The sequence below is a fragment of the Notamacropus eugenii genome, chromosome 3 (assembly GCF_028372415.1).
Source record: "Notamacropus eugenii isolate mMacEug1 chromosome 3, mMacEug1.pri_v2, whole genome shotgun sequence".
In the NCBI taxonomy this organism is placed as follows: Eukaryota; Metazoa; Chordata; class Mammalia; order Diprotodontia; family Macropodidae; genus Notamacropus; species Notamacropus eugenii.
Genome location: NC_092874.1, coordinates 270,379,283 through 270,397,872, shown reverse-complemented (window position 1 = coordinate 270,397,872; position 18,590 = coordinate 270,379,283).

Sequence of the window (18,590 nt, the reverse complement as noted above, 5' to 3'; positions counted from 1 at the left end):
TCTAGTAGAAGGTTATCTATAAAACAACAGCTTGAAAGAGAAACTACCATTGCCACAAGGATCAGTTGTTCTCAAACTTTTTGGTCTCATTACCCCTTTATACTCTTGAAAATTACTGAGGAATCCCCTGAAAGAGCTTTTGTTTATGTGGGTTTTATCTAGCAATACTGACCATAACAAAAGTTAAAATGTCTTAGTCTTATCATGAAGATAGTCCTGACCTCACAGACCCCCAGAAGAAGGTCTTTGAAACTCTCCTAGGTCCCTGGACCACACTTTGAGAACCACTGATATAGATGAAAGGCTGTCCAGGAGATCTGGAGTTGTGAGCAGTGCAGATAGTACAGTTTAGAGGTAAAAGGTGAAATATGTGTTCAGCAGTGCCACAAATCTACTGGGAATCTTTACCTCTTGAGAGAATATAATAATAGTGATATGTTTTTGTTTCATATTGTAAATACTTGTCAGTGTGCACTTATGAGTCTTTTATGTGGAGCATTTCTTTTGCAGCAGAAGAAATAAATAGCTGTTCTATATCTGATATCTATTACTGTGTGTGTACTGAGTAACTTTTCTGAAAGGGATATCTTTTAATGCTTTAGGGAAGACCTTAGATACAAGCCAAATATAAGCTTTTTAAAGAGAATTTCTGCTGAATTTGTTTGTTTGTTTTTTCTCTAGTTGGGGCATAATGAGCCAGAGAACGTGAAGAGTTTGATCCCCTAACTTAGGGGTCAGGCTCCCCCAGAATGTAAACATTGTCTACATGAGCTCAGAGTTTTACATGAACGGGGTTTCCCTCTCCCACACTGCAGACCACAGTTGACCCTGATATGTCCATGTGATCTCCCTCAGAGAATGTAAAATCATTGAAGCCAGTGCTTTTGTTTGGTTTTCATTTTTGTTTATATTCTGTCAGCACCTAGGACAGTACCTGCTATATTGTAGGTACCTAATTGATTGATTGACTGAGCATGGGTGGAAACTACAGATTTAGGTTCTGTGTGAAAATATACTTACCAAGAGCTGTCAAAAGTCCAGTGGGCTTGTTGAGGAAACTTCTTTTAACAGATTTCATTGGTTTTTGCCCTGCGATACATTGCCTTAGAGAGTTATCTGGGACTCTGAGAGGCTGTGACTTTTTAGCAGTCACATGGTTGGATAAGAGATCAGACTTAACATGCTTTTATTATATTAGAGATATTTATCTTTCACATAGTAGGTGTCTAATGTTTGCTGAAATAGTGTAATTATATGCATTTCTTGTGCATACATGTATGCTTCCTCCTAATCTATAATCTCCTTGAGGTTAGGAGCTAGGTATGATTTTATGTTTACCCAATCTTTGTGCATTACCTTGCATATAGTATTTAATAACTGCATTGTATATAGTAGATATTTAATATTCACCTTGTATATAGTAGATATTTAATATTTGTCTTATTTACTGACTTTGAAGATGTTCAATTTAAAAATATTTTTAAAGTTCAATAGGCTATGCTACCAAGCATTTATTAAATCCTTCCTATGTGCTAGGTATTATACTAAATTCTAGAAATACAGAAAACAAGTCAAAAAAGGAGTCATTTACCTCAAAGAATTTTTATTTTTTTTATTTTTTTTTATTAATTTTTAACATTTATTTTCACACAATTTTGGGTTACAAATTTTCTCCCCTTTTATCCCCTCCCCCCCCAAACCCAAGCATTCTTATTGCCCCTGTGACCAATCTGCTCTCTCCTCTATCCTCTCTCCCTGCCCTTGTCTCCATCTTCTCTTTTGTCCTGTAGGACCAGATAGCTTTCTTGACCCCTTAACCTGTATTTCTTGTTACCCAGTGGTAAGAACATTACATTTGGTCCTAACACTTTGAGTTCTAACCTCCTTAGCTCCCTCCCTCTCCACCCCTTCCCCTTGAAAGACAGGCAATTCAATATAGGCCATATCTGTTTAGTTTTGCAAATGATTTCCATACTAGTTGTGTTGTATAGGACTAATTATATTTCCCTCCATCCTATCCTGTCCCCCTTCACTTCTATTTTCTTATGGTCCTTTCCCTCCCCATGAGTGTCGACCTCGTATTGCATTCTCCTCCCCATGCCCTCCCCTCCATCCTCCCCCCCACCCTGCTTGTGCCCCTGTCCCCCACTCTCCTGTATAATGAAATAGGTTTTCCTATCAAAATGAGTGTGCATTATATTCTTTCCTTTAGTGGAATGTGATGAGAGTAGACCTCATGTTTTTCTCTTGCCTCCCCTCTTTATCCCACCACTAATAAGTCTTTTGCTTGCCTCTTTTATGAGAGATAATTTGCCCCATATAACTTCTCCCTTTCTCCTCCCAATATTTCTCTCTCACTGCTTGATTTCATTTTTTTTTTTAATATATGATCCCATCCTCTTCAATTCACTCTGTGCACTCTGTCTCTATGTATGTGTGCGTGTGTGCATGTGTGTGTGTACTCCCACCCAGTGCCCAGATACTGAAATGTTTCAAGAGTTATAAATATTGTCTTTCCATGTAGGAATGTAAACAGTTCAACTTTAGTAAGTCCCTTATGATTTCTCTTTGCTGTTCACCTTTTCATGGTTCTCTTCATTCTTGTGTTAGAAAGTCAAATTTTCTTTCCAGCTCTGGTCTTTTCATCAGGAAAATTTGAAAGTCTTCTATTTCATTGAAAGACCATTTTTTCTCCTGAAGTATTACACTCAGTTTTGCTGGGTAGGTGATTCTTGGCTTCAGTCCTAGTTCCTTTGACTTCTGGAATATCCTATTCCATTCCCTTCTATCCCTCAATGTAGAGGGTGCCAGATCTTGTGCTATCCTGATTGTATTTCCACAAAACTTGAATTGTTTCTTTCTAGCTGCTTGCAATATTTTCTCTTTCACCTGGGAATTCTGGAATTTGGCCACAATGCTCCTAGGAGTTTCTCTTTTTGGATCTCTTTCATGCGGTGTTCAAAGAATTTTTATCTTAAAAGGGGAAATTGGGAGAGAAGAGCACTTCACTAGAAATCTTCCAGTGGAAGATGGAGGACCATTTGTCAAGAATGTTGTCAAAGGAGTTTTGACTGTGATATAAACTCACTTAAATGAGTTGACCTCTGGTACCGCTTAAAATTCTGAGGTTCTGAACCCACCTTCTGCTGAGCCTATGGGTAGTCACTTGGGTCCATTATCTATCTTAGATTCATAAATTTACAGCTGAAAGGGACCTAAGAGGCCACCTAGTCCTCCCCCTTTATTTTATAGAAGAGGAAATTGAGATTCAGTCAAGGTCACAGAGAGAGTTGTGTCATAGTCAGGATCTGAACTCATTTTCTCTAACTCTCAACAGAGCCCTCCTTTGACTCTACCAATTTAACAACACAACCAACATGTATGAAGCATTTTCTTGTCCAGAGCACTCCACCAGGTGCTTATGGAGACAGAAAATTTAGGAAATACAGGTTCTTTATCCTCATGAAGCTTCTAGTCTCTTCACTGGAGGCTGGAGTAAAGGAGGGGAGAGCATGGTGGCTGACATCATGGGATTTCATGTTATCTAGAGGAAAGGAGAAAAAAGAAGGAATGACTTCTTTTTTTCTCAATATTTTCTCTAATAGGAGAAAATGTGCTGATCACTACAATAACCACATGGACTGCTAACAATACATGGCATGTACAGTAGAAGGGTCCCCCAAAAAATCTTTCATGAGGTCAGAGAAGTAAAATTGTTATCAAAGAGATGGAGCAGCGAAGGCTTCATGGAGGACATGGCATCTGAGGTGGGTTTTAAAGATGGCTGGCAATTCCCTAGGTAAAGAAGGGAAGGAAGTCCCTTCCAGGCATATGAGAATGAGTAGTGTGATATAGCAGAAAGAATCCTGGCTTTAGAAACCACTCCAACTCCCATTTCCTCTCTACTCATGCCTTTGCAGTGACTCTTGCCCACACCTAGAGTGCTCTTCATCTCCTCTGTCCTTTCCTGGCTTTCTTGAAGACTCAGCTCAAATCCTACCTTCGACTGAAGACCTTTCATGGTCCCTCAGCTGTTTACATGAACTTCCACCTATTCTGAATATATCTTGTATGTACTTAGTTATTTTACATGGCATCTCACTTATTAGATTGTGAGCTCCTTGATGGAAGGAATAGGTTTTTGTCTGTCTCTGCACTCCTAGTCCTTATCATAGCGTAAGCTCATAATATGCCTATTAACTGACTGATTGACTGGAATCAGGAAAAATCTGGATTCAATTCTCACCCTGATGCTAATGACTCGGGTGAATTTGGTCATGTAACTTCCGTGAGCCTCAGTTTCCTTATTTGTAAAATGAAGCAGTTAAATTCAACGGCCTTTAAAGACCTCTTCTGCTCAATACCTATGACCTTGGGGGAGTCATTTACCTTCCCTGGGCCTCAGTTTCTTTATCTGTAAAATGAAGGATTTGTATAAGATTACCTCTCAGGTCCCTTCCAGCTCTATTCCAGTGATGTTATGTCTTCACAAAGACATAGAGTCAGAAAAGCATAGGCCAATTCCTGGATCACAAAACAACCAAAAATGTCCAGTTCCATAAAGTTTAGTAATAACTGTCCATCTTGATTACACTGGCTTTCTTGTGCCTCCAATTTTGTAGCAATCCCTACATTTTAAAATAGTGTTATTATATAACATGTTTATGCCCAATTACATGCTTCTGGCATTGTCCAGAAGGATGACTTTTAAAAATGTCAAACATTGACAGCGGATGATGTAAAGATTATTCTTGCTGAAGTTTTGAAACAAAAACTTCAATTTTTTTTCTCTTTTCATCACCTACCTCACTAATTCAGATGCCGTCAATGCAGAATTTATAATAACCCAAACATGAACTAAGTTTAATTCTACTTTTGCAGATTAGATTAGACAAATCACTTATTAAGTATTGTGTTAAGAGCTGGGAATATAAACAGAAGCAGAAAGAAAGACAGTCCCTGGCCTCAGTGAGCTTCCATTCTCTTTTTTTTGGAGGGGGAAAAGCAAGGCAATTGGGGTTAAAAGTGACGTGCCCAAGGTCACACAGCTAGTAAGTACCAAGTGTCTGAGCTTGGATTTGAACTCAGGTCCTCCTGCTCTATTCACTGCAGTATCTAGGTGCTGCAATGAGATTACATTATAATGGGGGAAAATAACACATAAAAGGAAGCGGAAAAGCTAGGGTGGAGGATGCCCACGGTTGGGGATAGTGGAAAAGCAATTTGTTATTCAGAAGTTTCAGTGTGTCCAACTCTTTGTGACCCTATTTGGGGTTCTCTTGGCAAAGATACTGGAATGGTTTACCATTTCCTTCTTCAGTCCACTTTACAGATGAGAAAACTGAGGCAAATAGGGTTAAGCGACTTTCCCAGGATCTCACAGCTAGTAAAGTGTCTGAGACCAGATTTGAACTCAGGAAGATGTGTCTTACTGACCCTAGGCCCAACACTTTAGGGAAATAATAATTCTGCAATGGATCCATGATCCTACTGATATGATAGCTTCTCCTAGTATAGGACCTTAGTGTTGTATTAAAAAGGGATTTTTGCAGCAGCACATAGCTTTCTCAAATGGATCTTTTGTAGTCTGTTCCTCCTATTCCAACCTAGTCCTGGCTCTTTCTCAATAGTGCTTATTGAAGGTCCAGGTCAGGGAGTTGCCTGTTTAATGGTATTTTCCCATCCACTCTGTTTTTCCTGTGCGTATGCCTTGGCAATCTCTATTGAGTGATGGTGGATCTCCCTGAGTAAACAAGAGTTTTCTGGGTGTCATCCAGGTGTGATTGGCAAAGAAGAGCTCCTATGGACCCTCCCTGTAAAAAAAGGATAATTGATAGTAGCAATGATAACAGTAATACTACTGTCACTTCTTCTGATATATTTCACAATTTACCAATTTTCCCACTGTGGGACAGTAATACAAATGCCCTCACGCCTTCATGAATAGACGAGAAAACTGAGGCTCAAAGAAATGAAAGGACTTTTCAAGTCTTATACACAATCCATCCTGTGTTAACTTGAGGGGGGAAAATTAGGGGGAAAATATCTAATCCTTTAAAGAAAGAAAAATTTTGAGTGGATAGAGAGCAGGCCAGGAAGCCTGAAAGACCTAGGTTCAAGTGCTACCTCTAACACATACTATCTGTGTGATCCTATGCAAGTCACTGTCCAAGTTACAGTACTTACCTGCCTTTCTAGTTTCCTCACCAGAGTTTCCTATACTAATAAAATCATCAGTCCTTTCCCTATCCCCTTTCATGACATGTTCTCTTTACACAAACATTGTAGTTCATTGATTAAATAATTATGATTATTTTCTACCTATTAAAAAGGAGCAACTAGATGGTGCCAGGCATGGAGTCAGAAAGACTTGAGTTCATATCATACTAGCTGTGTGACCCTGGACTAGTCACTTAACCCCACTTGCCTCAGTTTCCTCATCTGTAAAATAAGTTGGAGAAGGAAATGGCAAACCACTCTAGTATCTTTTCCAAGAAAACCCCAAAAAGAGTTGCAAAGAGTCAGACACAACTGAACTACAACAATGAAAGTCATTAATAATCATCTTCTTTTTGAACACATAGTAATTAGTGGGTTTATAATCTTCCCAAAGGTAACAAAACTACAATTATTGTTCATTTTTGTAGCTTGGTGTCAGGAAAAAAGGGAATCCTAATAATTGGAACTGCCCCAAAATAGCATGGGCTACCTTGGGATGATGGTGATGGGTTCTTCCTTGGAGGACTTTCAGTAAAGGCTGATTGACCTCTTGTCAAGTGTGCTATAGTGAGGAATGGTTCCTTTAAGGTACAGTTTGGACCAGATAGTTGAAGAGATCCATTCCAACTCTCAAAATCTGTGATTTTGACTTTCCCATATTTTGTCATTGATACTCTTAACTAAGTCAGACTAACATCTTCCCATTTGCCTGAATCCCTAAATTTTAGTATTTAATTTTTTGTGTGTTTTACATTTGTTATGCTTTGTATTCCAAGTACTGTAATAGTTCAGATCCCTGCCTGTCCCCACTAATCGAAATATAATTGAGCCCTTACTTGAACTCATTGGCTGCTAACATCCCTGAAGACAGAACTCAGACCTTTTGGCACATGTCAGTAGACCAGTAATATGGTGAAGAAACCATTCATCCTGGATTTATGCAAGTCGTTTGTATATTTTGAAATAGCATAAATCTCTTTAGCCAGAGACCTTACTAACAGCCAAAACCAGAAAAATAAAATGCAAAATAATTTTTTAGAAAGTGTTCAATCTTTGCACATTTTCTTTTAAACACAATTCAAATGAATTCAAACACTTCTCAAGTATCTTACTAATGTTTAACTAAGTTATAGTTGTTATTGACTCATTTTTTTAGTTATTTCCAACTCTTTATGACCCTATTTGGGGTTTTCTGGGCAAAGATACTGGAGTGGTTTGCCCTTTCCTTCCCCAGTTCATTTTATAGATGAGGAAACTAAGGCAAATAGGGTCAAGTGACTTGCCTAGAGTCACACAACTAGTATATTTCTGAGGCTTGATTGAACTCATGAAGACATCTTCCTGATTCTAGGCCCAACACTGTATCCACTGTGCCACTTGGCTGCCCCCAATCCCCATCAGTAGCAGGAATTAAAAGTATATGATACTATAACTGACAGATTAAAATAAATTAAAAACTAATATATTAAGCAGTGACTATATGCAGGGAATTATGCTAAGTATCAAGGAAACAACATAAACAACATACTATGTGGAGAAAACAATTTTAAAATATCTTCCCTCAGCTTGCATTCATGGGAAAAACAAAACATGCATATGTAAGTAAATACAAAATATATACCAAAGAAAATTAAAATGAGGGCAAGTGTAACTAGTAGCAGGGAACCAAGAAAGATCTTTTGTAGGACTAAGTTTTGAAGGAAGCTAGGGTTTCCAAAAGAGTGGAACAGTGGATAGAACCTCTGGCCCGTAGTCAGGAAGACCTGAGTTCCAATTCAGCCTCAGTCACTTACTAGCAGTGTGACCCTGGACAAATCACTTAATCCTGTTTGCCTCAGTTTCCTCATTTGTAAAATGAGGAGAAGGAAACCACCAGTTGCTCCAGTATCTTCACCAAGAGAGCCCAAAATGGAGTCAGAGTCTTACATGACTGAAAGACTAATGGGTTTCTAAAAAGTACAAGTGAGGAGTGGATTCATTCCAAGCATACAGGATAATCTGTTAAAAAAAAGCATTGAGAGGAGAAGTAATATTTTGTACTGGGAAGTATAAATAGGCTAGTTTGATGAGAAAGTACAGTAAGTGAGCACATGGAAAAGTACTAGAGCCTGATTGTTAAGCATTTGAAATGCCAAACAGAGAAGTTTGTAGTTTTTCCTAGGGGCAATTGGGAGCCACTGAAGCTTTTTCAGTTAGGGGAGTGACATGTTTAGACCTGCACTTTAGGAAAACCAATTTAGTAGCTGTGTGGAAGTTGTATTGGAAAGGGGAAAGACTGGATACAGGGAACTAATTAGGAGGTAAGTGCAATAGTCTAGGTGAGAAGTGATAAGGATCAGGACTAGGGTGGTTGCTCTGTGAGTGGAGTAAAGGGAAAAGATGGAAGAGTGTTATAAAAATAAAATTAAGACTTGGCAACTGATCAAATCGGGGAGAAAGTTAAGCAAGAGAGAAAAGATCAAGGAAAGCTGAAATTGTGAACCTGGGCAGCTAAAAGGATGGTGGTCTACTCCCAGAAACAGAAGCTATCAGGAGTAGACAACAGTGGCAAATGCCACAGAAGTCAAGGGCGAGTGCTTTGCAAATATCTTATTTGATCCTTTTAACAACATTGCGAGGTAAAGCTACCCCCTTTTACAGATGAGGAAACTGAGGCAAACAGGGTTAAATGACATGTCCAGGGTCATACAGCTAGTTGGAAAAACTTTAATGAGATCATGCAGAGTTGGACATGACTAAAAAAATCAATGGAAAAATAAATGCAACTTAGACCTATTATTTTGGAAGATTACTCTGCTCTGTATTAGATGCATTGGAGAGAGGAGAGGGCATAGAGAGCATGATTTGGAAGTTATCACAAAACTCTCAGTGAGAGGTGATGTAGCTCTGAATGATCACAATAGTAATATGAAAGGAAAGAAAGCCAAGAACATGAGAGACTGTGAAGATCAACTTGAAGACTTGGTAATTGGTTGGATATAGGTGATGAGAGAGAGGCAAAGATCAAAGATAACTCAAAGGTTGTAAATTTGGATGGCTGGAAGAAGGATGGTGCCCTCGAAAGAAATACAAAAGTTTGTAAGGGGAGAAAGCTTAGATAGAGGAGGAATTTTCTTTATGACATATTGAGTTTGAGATAACTGCTGGGGCATGAAGACAGAGAGGCCCATTAGATATGAGAATGGATTTCAGGATAGGGATTTGGGTGGAAATAAAGATGTTCATTCATTGGGGCATGGACAAATATAATGGATTATTATTTCACTATAGGCAACCCCAAATATTGGGATTTCTGAGAAACTTGGAAAGATTTATATAAATGAATATAAAATGAGGAAAAATAAAACTAAGTATATCATACACACTGAATTGCAATATTGGAAAGGAAAACACTGAAAGATGTTCAAATTAAGATTGATTTCAAATTCCCGTTAATATATTTCCATCTTCCCAATACAGACGTGACGAACTGTGGGGGTTAGGGGAGTGGAGCAAATGCTTCATCTGCAGGGTTAATGCTATGCTTTCTTTTGCTTAACTTATTGTTTACAAGGAAAAGTTCTAGAAGCAGGGGTATAGAGGAGATATTAGGCAGTCACAATGAAGTAAAAAAAAGGGGGCACCAATAAATCATTTTTATTTTTATTTTGTAAACTTTGTCATCATTCCCGTCTCCAAAAAATATTCCCCACATTTCTAATATTTGCCCTGAACCCCTACAATGGCCTTCAGGACACTGGAAGATCAAAGTGTTCTGAAAGCAGATTTTTGCTATTATCACGGAAATGACTTTGAAAATTGAAAAATACCCTAGAAGGACGTCTGTTCAAGTCTTTCTTCAGAAATGTACTAAGTTGCGTGAACCTGGGCAAGTCATTTGATTTCTCTGTGATTCAGACAACTTTCAAAGAATAAAAATTCCTGAACAGTTGCTTATCTTCACTGGCAGAGAGAATATCCTTTCTGGGAGGTCCTTACATCAATTAAATGATGGTTCCCATCCACAACAATTTATCGTATTGTGGTGATTTCCAAAGTTTTCCCTTCCAAGTCATGATTTTTCCAAGCTACCATTGCAAAATGAATTGTTATTTTGGAAATATAAAGCAACATCTAAATAAATTTCAACAACCCACATTTGGAAGATATTATGATGAAAGGCTTGGCTCTATGATCTATGAAGTAAAAAGCAGACGTGAGTCTCATATTCTTGACTTTAGCAGTTAGATAGGATCTGTGGCTGAGGCAAAGGGTTAGGGTGGAGTAAGGAATGAGTATTTACACCTTCTGTGGGTCCAGATGACTCCAGAGGAAAAAGTGAGGCTGGTGACTTTGCGCAGCTCTCCCTCTCTTAAATCCGATTCACCTGCAAGTCATGACATCACCTCCCTGATGTCATGGTCCTCTTTGAGAACAAGGACAAAGAACAACAGTAACATTTGGTAGTAAGGTTCATCAGCTAAATAAGACTATGCAAAATCATGGAAGGAAGAGACAGAATGTCATCTAGGAAGAGGCAGCTAGGTGGCTCAGTGGATAGAAGGATGAGTCTGATATTAAGAAGACCTGAGTTCAAATCCAGTTTAGACATTAACTAGCTATGTGATCCTGGGCAAGTCACTTAACCCTGTTTGCCTCAGTTTCCTCATCTGTCAAATGAGCTGGAGAAGGAAATGCCAAACCATTCCAGTATCTCTGCCAAGAAAATTCTGAAAGGGGTCACAAAGTCATCACATACATGAATGAAAATAACTCACCAGCCTACCAACAACCATGAAAAACAACAGCAAGAGAGGCAATGTAGGTTGGCTGAAGAGGGCATAAAGTTATCATTATAGTGTGTTTAATAGAAAGTGTTTAAAGAAGTCATCCTTTAGTGAAAAGTTTTTAAGGGCTAGAATTTGCCTTTGATCAGAATTTTAGTGTCAGTCCATGGCCCAGCGACACCTTCCCCAAAATGCCTGTGTGTTTTAAGTGTTGCTAAAACATGTGAGATAGGCATATGGCTCTGCTGTCATTCAGTCATTTCTGACTCTCCACGACCCATTTGGTATTTTCTTGGCAGAGGTAGTAGAGTGGTTTGCCATTTCCTTCTCCAGCTCAACTGACAGATGAGGAAACTGAGGCAAACAGGGTGAAGTGACTTGCTCAAGGTCACACAACTAGTAAATGACTGTGGCTGGATTTGAACTTAGAAAGATGAGTCTTCCTTTTTCCAGTCTTAGTGATATAAGTTGATTCTGCTTAGCCAAAGTCACGAGAGAGAAGTTTTATTCATCATTTTATGAGACTTTGAAAGCATGTTGACACCTTTGCTCATTAACCAATGGCTATTGGATTTCAGATATGTATTGGGAGATATCAGAAATGGCAGTTCCTAAATCTTATTGCTAGAATAAAGCTTTTATTACATGTTATGTAATGTTCAGTCATTTCAATAGTATCTGACTCTTTGTGATTCCTTTTGGGATTTTCTTTGCAAAGATACTAGAGTGATTTGTCATTTCTTTCTCCAGCTCATTTTATAGATGAGGATACTAACGCAAAGATGGTCAAGTGACTTGCCCAGGGTCACAGAGCTAGTAAGTGTCTGAGGCCAGATTTGGACTCACGGAGATGAGTCTTCCTGAATCCAGGCCCAGTGCTTTATGCATTTTGGTGCCACCTAGCTGTCCTAGGGACATTCTATGGGGACCTTTCATTAGCTATGGTTTGGACCAGATGGCCATGGAGGACACCGTGATTCTGCTGTAATGGAAGTAATTTGCATAATGCTTTAAATACATTATTTCACTTGAATCTCACCATAGCTCTTTGAAGTAGGTATAATAATATTATTGTAATATTCATTTTACAAATGAGAAAATTTGGGCTCAGAGAGGCTGACTAGTCATACAACTAAGATCTGTTGGAGGTAAGATCTGAACCAGTTTTTCTTGAGAGTAATAAAAAAGTAATATATGTAATCAAAATGGAATGTAATAGGTAGTAATATGTGGTAACAATAAATAATAATTAGTCATAACAATGGCATTAATATCATAGCTACTATATACCAGGCATATGCTAAATCCTTTATAAAGCTTAGACTAACACCAATTTCACTGTGTACCTCCCTTGAACAGATTATATTTAATAGTTCCCTATGATCACCAGGATGAAGATGGCAGAGTCAAGGGCACTGTTTGACGCTGCAAAGAGTCGGCGCTTTACCGGTATTATCTCATTTGATCCTCATAACAACCCTGGGAGGAAACTAAGGCAGACAAAGGTCACACAACTAGTGTTTGAGGAGTAAGTTTCTGCAGTGCAGGGGCAAAAACAACCTCTGGCTTTGGATTTGGAGGCCTTGGATTCAAATTCTGTTTCTGTTACTTCCTCTCTGTGCAACTTTGGGCAAGACTTTTCTGAGTATCAGTTTCTGCAAAATGAGTAGTTTGAAGTCAATAGCCTCTTAGGCCCCTCCCAGCTCTAAAGCTATGATCTTGAGATCCCAATGCCCACTATACCCACTATGCCATGTTGCCTGTAAGGAATTCTGGCTTTAGCGTTGGAAAACCAGAAGCTGAATTCTTGCTCATTCATTTACTAGCTTGGACGAGTCACCTTAACTCTTGAGGCCTCAGTAATATGTGATAGCATGTGTTATTGTGAGTATGTGTATAAGCAAATATGTGGATAGCAACACTGGGATTTGTTGTATGTGACATTTAAAAAGGGTTGAGAGACGTAATTTCTGGGTATTTTAATCATTTTATTAATAATGCCAGCATTTTAAGAAAAGGATGGTCATTTGACTATCTCTCTCTTAGACCAAAGACAGTCATGGAGATGGACTCAACAGCTATGTGGTCTTTTGGAAGAGGAAGGCTCCTGAAGGTTGCCATCAACTCTAGCTTGTTGTTATCATCTGTGCTTTATTATAGAAGAGGACCCTGATATCAGGAAGGGATGCCATGACTTGAAAATGAATTGGATTTAAGTGAGGGAGGACTGTAGAAAGTCACCAGCCTCACTTTCTCCTCTGGAGCCATCTGGGTCCAGTGGCCAGATATAGATCAGGATGATTGGAGAAGGCTCTAAAGTTTGATTAACTAACAATTTTTTATCAGGGGATGAATATTACAATGAGGGGCTGGACCTGAACTTTGATTATATCACTAAGTGACCCCCCCCAGCCTTGGACAATCTATTCAAAGAATGTATCCCCACCCAAATCTGAGTGGAACACAATAGCTGCTCCTTCTATGTGGGTCTGGAGAGAGGAGGAAGTCAGCTCAGCCTTTGGAGACTGAGGATAATGAAATAAATGAAATGAAAATGACTTAAGTGAAAAGGGGGAAATCTGAATCTCTCCAAATCATTGATTATTAATAATCATTTCTCTCATATATGTGAATAACAATCTTTGGATTTGTTATATTCCATGGTAATTATCAGAATCAGAAGAGAAAATATATGTGACACTCACTGAATACCCTAAAGCTCTATATGAATGTCAATTATGTCCATTTCTTCCAGGATGCCTTCCCAGATTGTTCCAGCCCCTGTCCCTTTTCTGAATTCCCATAGTGCTTATTTTCACTCATTTTTCCCCCTTATCAACCACTGGCTGGGGCTTAAGCATTTTACTCATCTACTGTTGAACTGTATGGCTTTTATAAGAGACCCTGAAAAGAAATGTACTGATCAGTCATTTCTGTTTCCCTAGCAGAAATGCTTACTTGTCCTTGGTGACTTGGCAGAAAACTGTGTCCAAGGCTGCTTTTCAGTAAGGTCAGCAAATTGTCCCCCAATTCTGCTGCTCCAACAGTACCTAGGAAAGGTCAGGGAAAGAATTTGCCAAGTCGATCAACAAAGCAAGAAGATCATTTGTAAGACTCCCTGGTATGCATAGTGCAGCATGAACATGACATCCAAACAGTGTAGAGGCTTGCAAAATGGGAGCCATGGCCAGCCTATAGAGAGGGGCTCTGTGTGACAGGGGTAAAAGAGAAGGAATTTGGAAAGGGGGTGGGAGTGGGGAGGAATCAACAGTGGAAGAAATGAGAAATATTTGTTTTTTTAAATTTTTTTTATTTATTTGTTTTTAGTTTTCACCATTCACTTCCATAAGATTTTGATTTCTAAATTTTCTTCTCCCCCCTCAACTCCCTCCTCTCCAAGATGGCATACAATCTGATGTAGGCTATGCATGTGCAGTCATATTAAACACATTTCCACATTAGTCATGTTGTAAAGAAGAGTTATAACCAAAGGAAAAATCCACAGGAAAGAAGAAACATAAAAAAAAGAGAGAGATAGAGGAAATAGTATGCTTCATGTGCATTCAGACTCCATAACTCTTTTTCTGGATGTGGATGGCATTTTCCATCATGAGTCTTTTGGAATTGTCTTAGATCCCTGTATTGCTGAGAAGAGTTAAGTCTACCAAAGTTGGTCATCGCACAGTGCTGCTGTTACTGTGTATACAATGTTCTCCTGGTTCTGCTCACTTCACTCAGGATCAGTTCATATATGTCTTTCCAGGTTTTTCTGAAGTTCACCTGCTGATCATTTCTTAAGGAACAATAATATTCTATTACATTCATATGCCACAACTTATTCAGTCATTCTGTAACTGATGGGCATCCCCTCAGTTTCCAATTCTTAGCTACCACAAAAAGAACTGCTATAATATTTTTGTGTATGTGGGTCCTTTTCCCATTTTTATGATCTCGTTGGGATACAGACCTCAAAGTGATATTTCTGAGTCAAAGGGTATGCAAAGTTTTATAGCCCTTTGGGCATAGTTCCAGATTACTCTCCAGAATGGTTGGATCAATTCACAACTCCACCAAAAATGTATTAGTATTCCAATTTTCCCACATCTTCTCCAACATTTATCATTTTCCTGTTTTGTCATGTTAGCCAATCAATCAGGAGTATTTGTAGTGGCTAACAATCTGAGACGGGGTGGCTCATTATGAGGGAAGCTGTCAGGTCATCATGCAACTTGTGAGGCAAAAGGAAACAATCACAAATAGTGAAGTATGCTGAAAATTTAGGGAGATTTAGGCTTGTTGAAAGCAAAAGCATCCTAACAATTAGAGTGGAATGGATGGCTTCAGCCAGGACCTCTCTCACTACAAACTTCACAGAACAAATTCCCCTTAATAAAAGTATTTGTTCTGTAAAACTTGGTCTCAGTCAAAAGGCTGCACTTGAAGACCAAGAAGGTCACATGTGGCACCAAGCCTGCAGGTTCCCCACCCCTGGCCTTAGATGATCCCCCACTAGGTGAGTTTCCCCCAAGGAGACTCACAATTAGGCAGAAACTGGACTAATTGACCTCTGAGGTCGTTTCTTGTTCTAAATCTATGATCCGTATCATAGCTTGAGACTACTATCTGTGTAATCTTTTAGTGAGGAGAGATGGTGAATATAGACACCCTAAACAAAGGGAAAAAAATGGATTTGAGGCCTGAATTATTCTCTTTTTTTTATAGGGAAGTTTAGTCACAAGTATAGGAGAGCAAATAGGAATTGCCTTTGAAGCAAGGATCATTGGATCTATGCACAGATAACCTTGGTTGTTATTAGGATTCTAATCACCACTACAAGTAATTAAAATTATTTCATTCAAAAACTTATTAGAAAGAATTTTTCATCAATTATTTTGTTGCTTATATCCTTAAAGAAGGGGAAAACTTAAGCAGGTTTCCATGATGTTGAAATTTATAGGAACATGAGTTTGTAATATCTCCTGACCTCTCGCATCTGTTGTTTATAGCCCCACAATATTATTTTAGTGGCCAGAAGGACCCAACTCAGCAACTGAACTATTTAGAACTTCCCACGCAATAATCCACAGCTGCTATTTGTTATTCCTTTTTATCTTGCATTCTGTGAAAAAGCATTACAAAGAGTGGATGCAGGAAACTCAAGTTTTTGGAAGAGGACATGCATTTATTTCTAGCTTGTACAGGGAGCCAGTGAATGTCATTTCATGAGTCATATTATGGTGGTCATCTTGTTTATCTCAGATAGCTTCCTTGGAAGAAGGGCTGTGGACAGAAATGGGAGAACCAGATCCACAAAGGCTTTGATCATGTAAACAAAAAGGAATACTGAAGTGAAGGGGAATACTGAACAGTTTATGATCAATCCTTGCCACAAAGAAGAGGTGATAAAATGTCTTCCTCCACTTTGTCATGCGGTCAGCACAAGAGTTCAGGCTCTCATCCCCTTTTACCTAGACTACTGCTATATCCTCCTAATTGGTCTCCACCTCTTCCCTTTCTAGGCTTCAGTTATCTCACCTCTCTCTTGTACATAGTTGGAGCTAAAATGTGTGGTATAGGCATAGTGTCAAAAAGTTATCAGAGCAGCATCCTTTCTATATGTTGGACTCTTTGTGGCTGCTTGAATATTTCAATTGTGTCAGCCTCTTAGTGTCCCCATTTGTGGTTTTCTTGGTAAAGATACTAGGGTGGTTTGAGATTTCCTTCTTCAGAGAATTTTACAGATGAGAAAACTGAGGCAAACAGGGTTAAGTAACCTGCTCAGGATCACCCAGTTAGTAAGTGTCTGAAGCTAGATTTGCTCTCATGAAGATAAGTCTTCCTGATTCCAAGCCCAGTGCTCTATCCATTGAGCTACCTAACAGCCCTACATACTTAATTTTTTTATTAAGTTTATTAATTGATTGATTTCAGCAGAGAGATGAGGACTGTTCTTTTTTAATAGCATCAATAAAATAGACTCATTAAAAATAAAAGATTGGTCAAGTCATCATAGCATCCTAGAGTTAGAAGAGACCTTGGCTGATCATCTGGTCCAGTCTCCTGATTTCACCTAAATGAATGAGGAGATAAATATAACATAAAAAGATAAAGAATAATGCAATTCAGTGTCTGTTTTTTTTAGAAGTCCAAAAGAATATACACGTACCAGCCTCCTACATTTTACTACTATTTTACTATTCCAAGAGTCAATAATCTTTTCCTTATGTCTAGTCAAATTTCCAGATTCAACTGAAAGTCATTTCCTCTTGTTTAGTTTTAACCTAACCCAGAGAGCAGGTCAAGTATCTCTTCACCATTCATTTAGCTTTCCTTTTTCTCCTGTTTAGGCTAATCCCTTTATCTTGCCCTCCCATGAGCTGTTTTATGTTTCTTTAAGGATTTGTTATAATGCTTCTACATTTCCAGAATTTCCCCACTTCCCAAGAAGCCTGTGACCCAACTTTAACTGGACATTCTGACAAGGGATTGATTGATTCCGTGCCTATCAAGATTGTTTAGAGATAAATTCTCTTATTCATACTCACCACTCCTTTTTTTGGACCTAAGGATACAACTTTATATTTATTCCTGTTAGTTCTCATTGGTATGCCCCCATTAGAGTTTGATGAATAAATGAATGAATGAATGAAAGTGTGTATTAAGCACTTATTCGGATGTAGCTTAGTGGAAAAGAGCTCTGGGTCTGAAATCAAGTAGACGTGAGGTCAAATTCAGTTCCAGACACTTCCTTGCTATGTGACCTAAGTCAAGTGACCCAACCTCAGTTTTTTCAACTCTAAAACGGGGATTGAATAATAGCACCCACTTTACAGGGGTTGTTGTGAGGACCAAATGAGATAATATTTATAAAGTACCGAGCATAGTGCCCAGCATATAGTAGGCACTTAAAGATTGCTTGTTCTCTCCCTCTCTGCCCCCTCACTATAGTTCTAAGCACTGTGCAAAGTGCTAGGGATAGAAATACAAAAGCAAAAGTGGTGCCTGCTTTCAATGAGCTTATACTCCAGTACATGGAAACAACACATATGAGGGAACGATGACCAAGGAGAAGTGAAGTTATAGGAATGAAGTGGGATGGACAAGGGAGTCCATTGACATGTTCTTTCCAAAGGTCGTTGTATTTGATTACTGCTCCAGACCAGTTTGTTGAATGAATGAATGAAACAATGAATGAATGGTCATGATTAAAGCCTTTCTAGCTTGGTAGGACTTGAAGAAGGCAGCTATTCACCAGGCCAGGCTTTGAGGACTCAATTTTCCCTACATTGGGTCTCTTGAAAGTTAAGCTACCAGAATGTGAGTTCTGGCAGGTCCTACAACAAGCTGGAAGGACTGACAGTCACAAAACAGTCAAATCACTTAAATGTTCCTAAGCCTCAGTCTACTTATCTGTAAAAGGATCCCTCTTTCTGGGTTCCAGAATTTTCCAGTTTGATAAGACTTGCAGTGATATGACTTCCACTGAACAGCCTTCAGAAACCAGGGCCACTATCACATATTCTGGAATAAGGTTGACTCTCTATGGATGGTATATGGAGAGACATCAACAAAAACCACACAGAATGAGAAGACATGTTGTTGAGT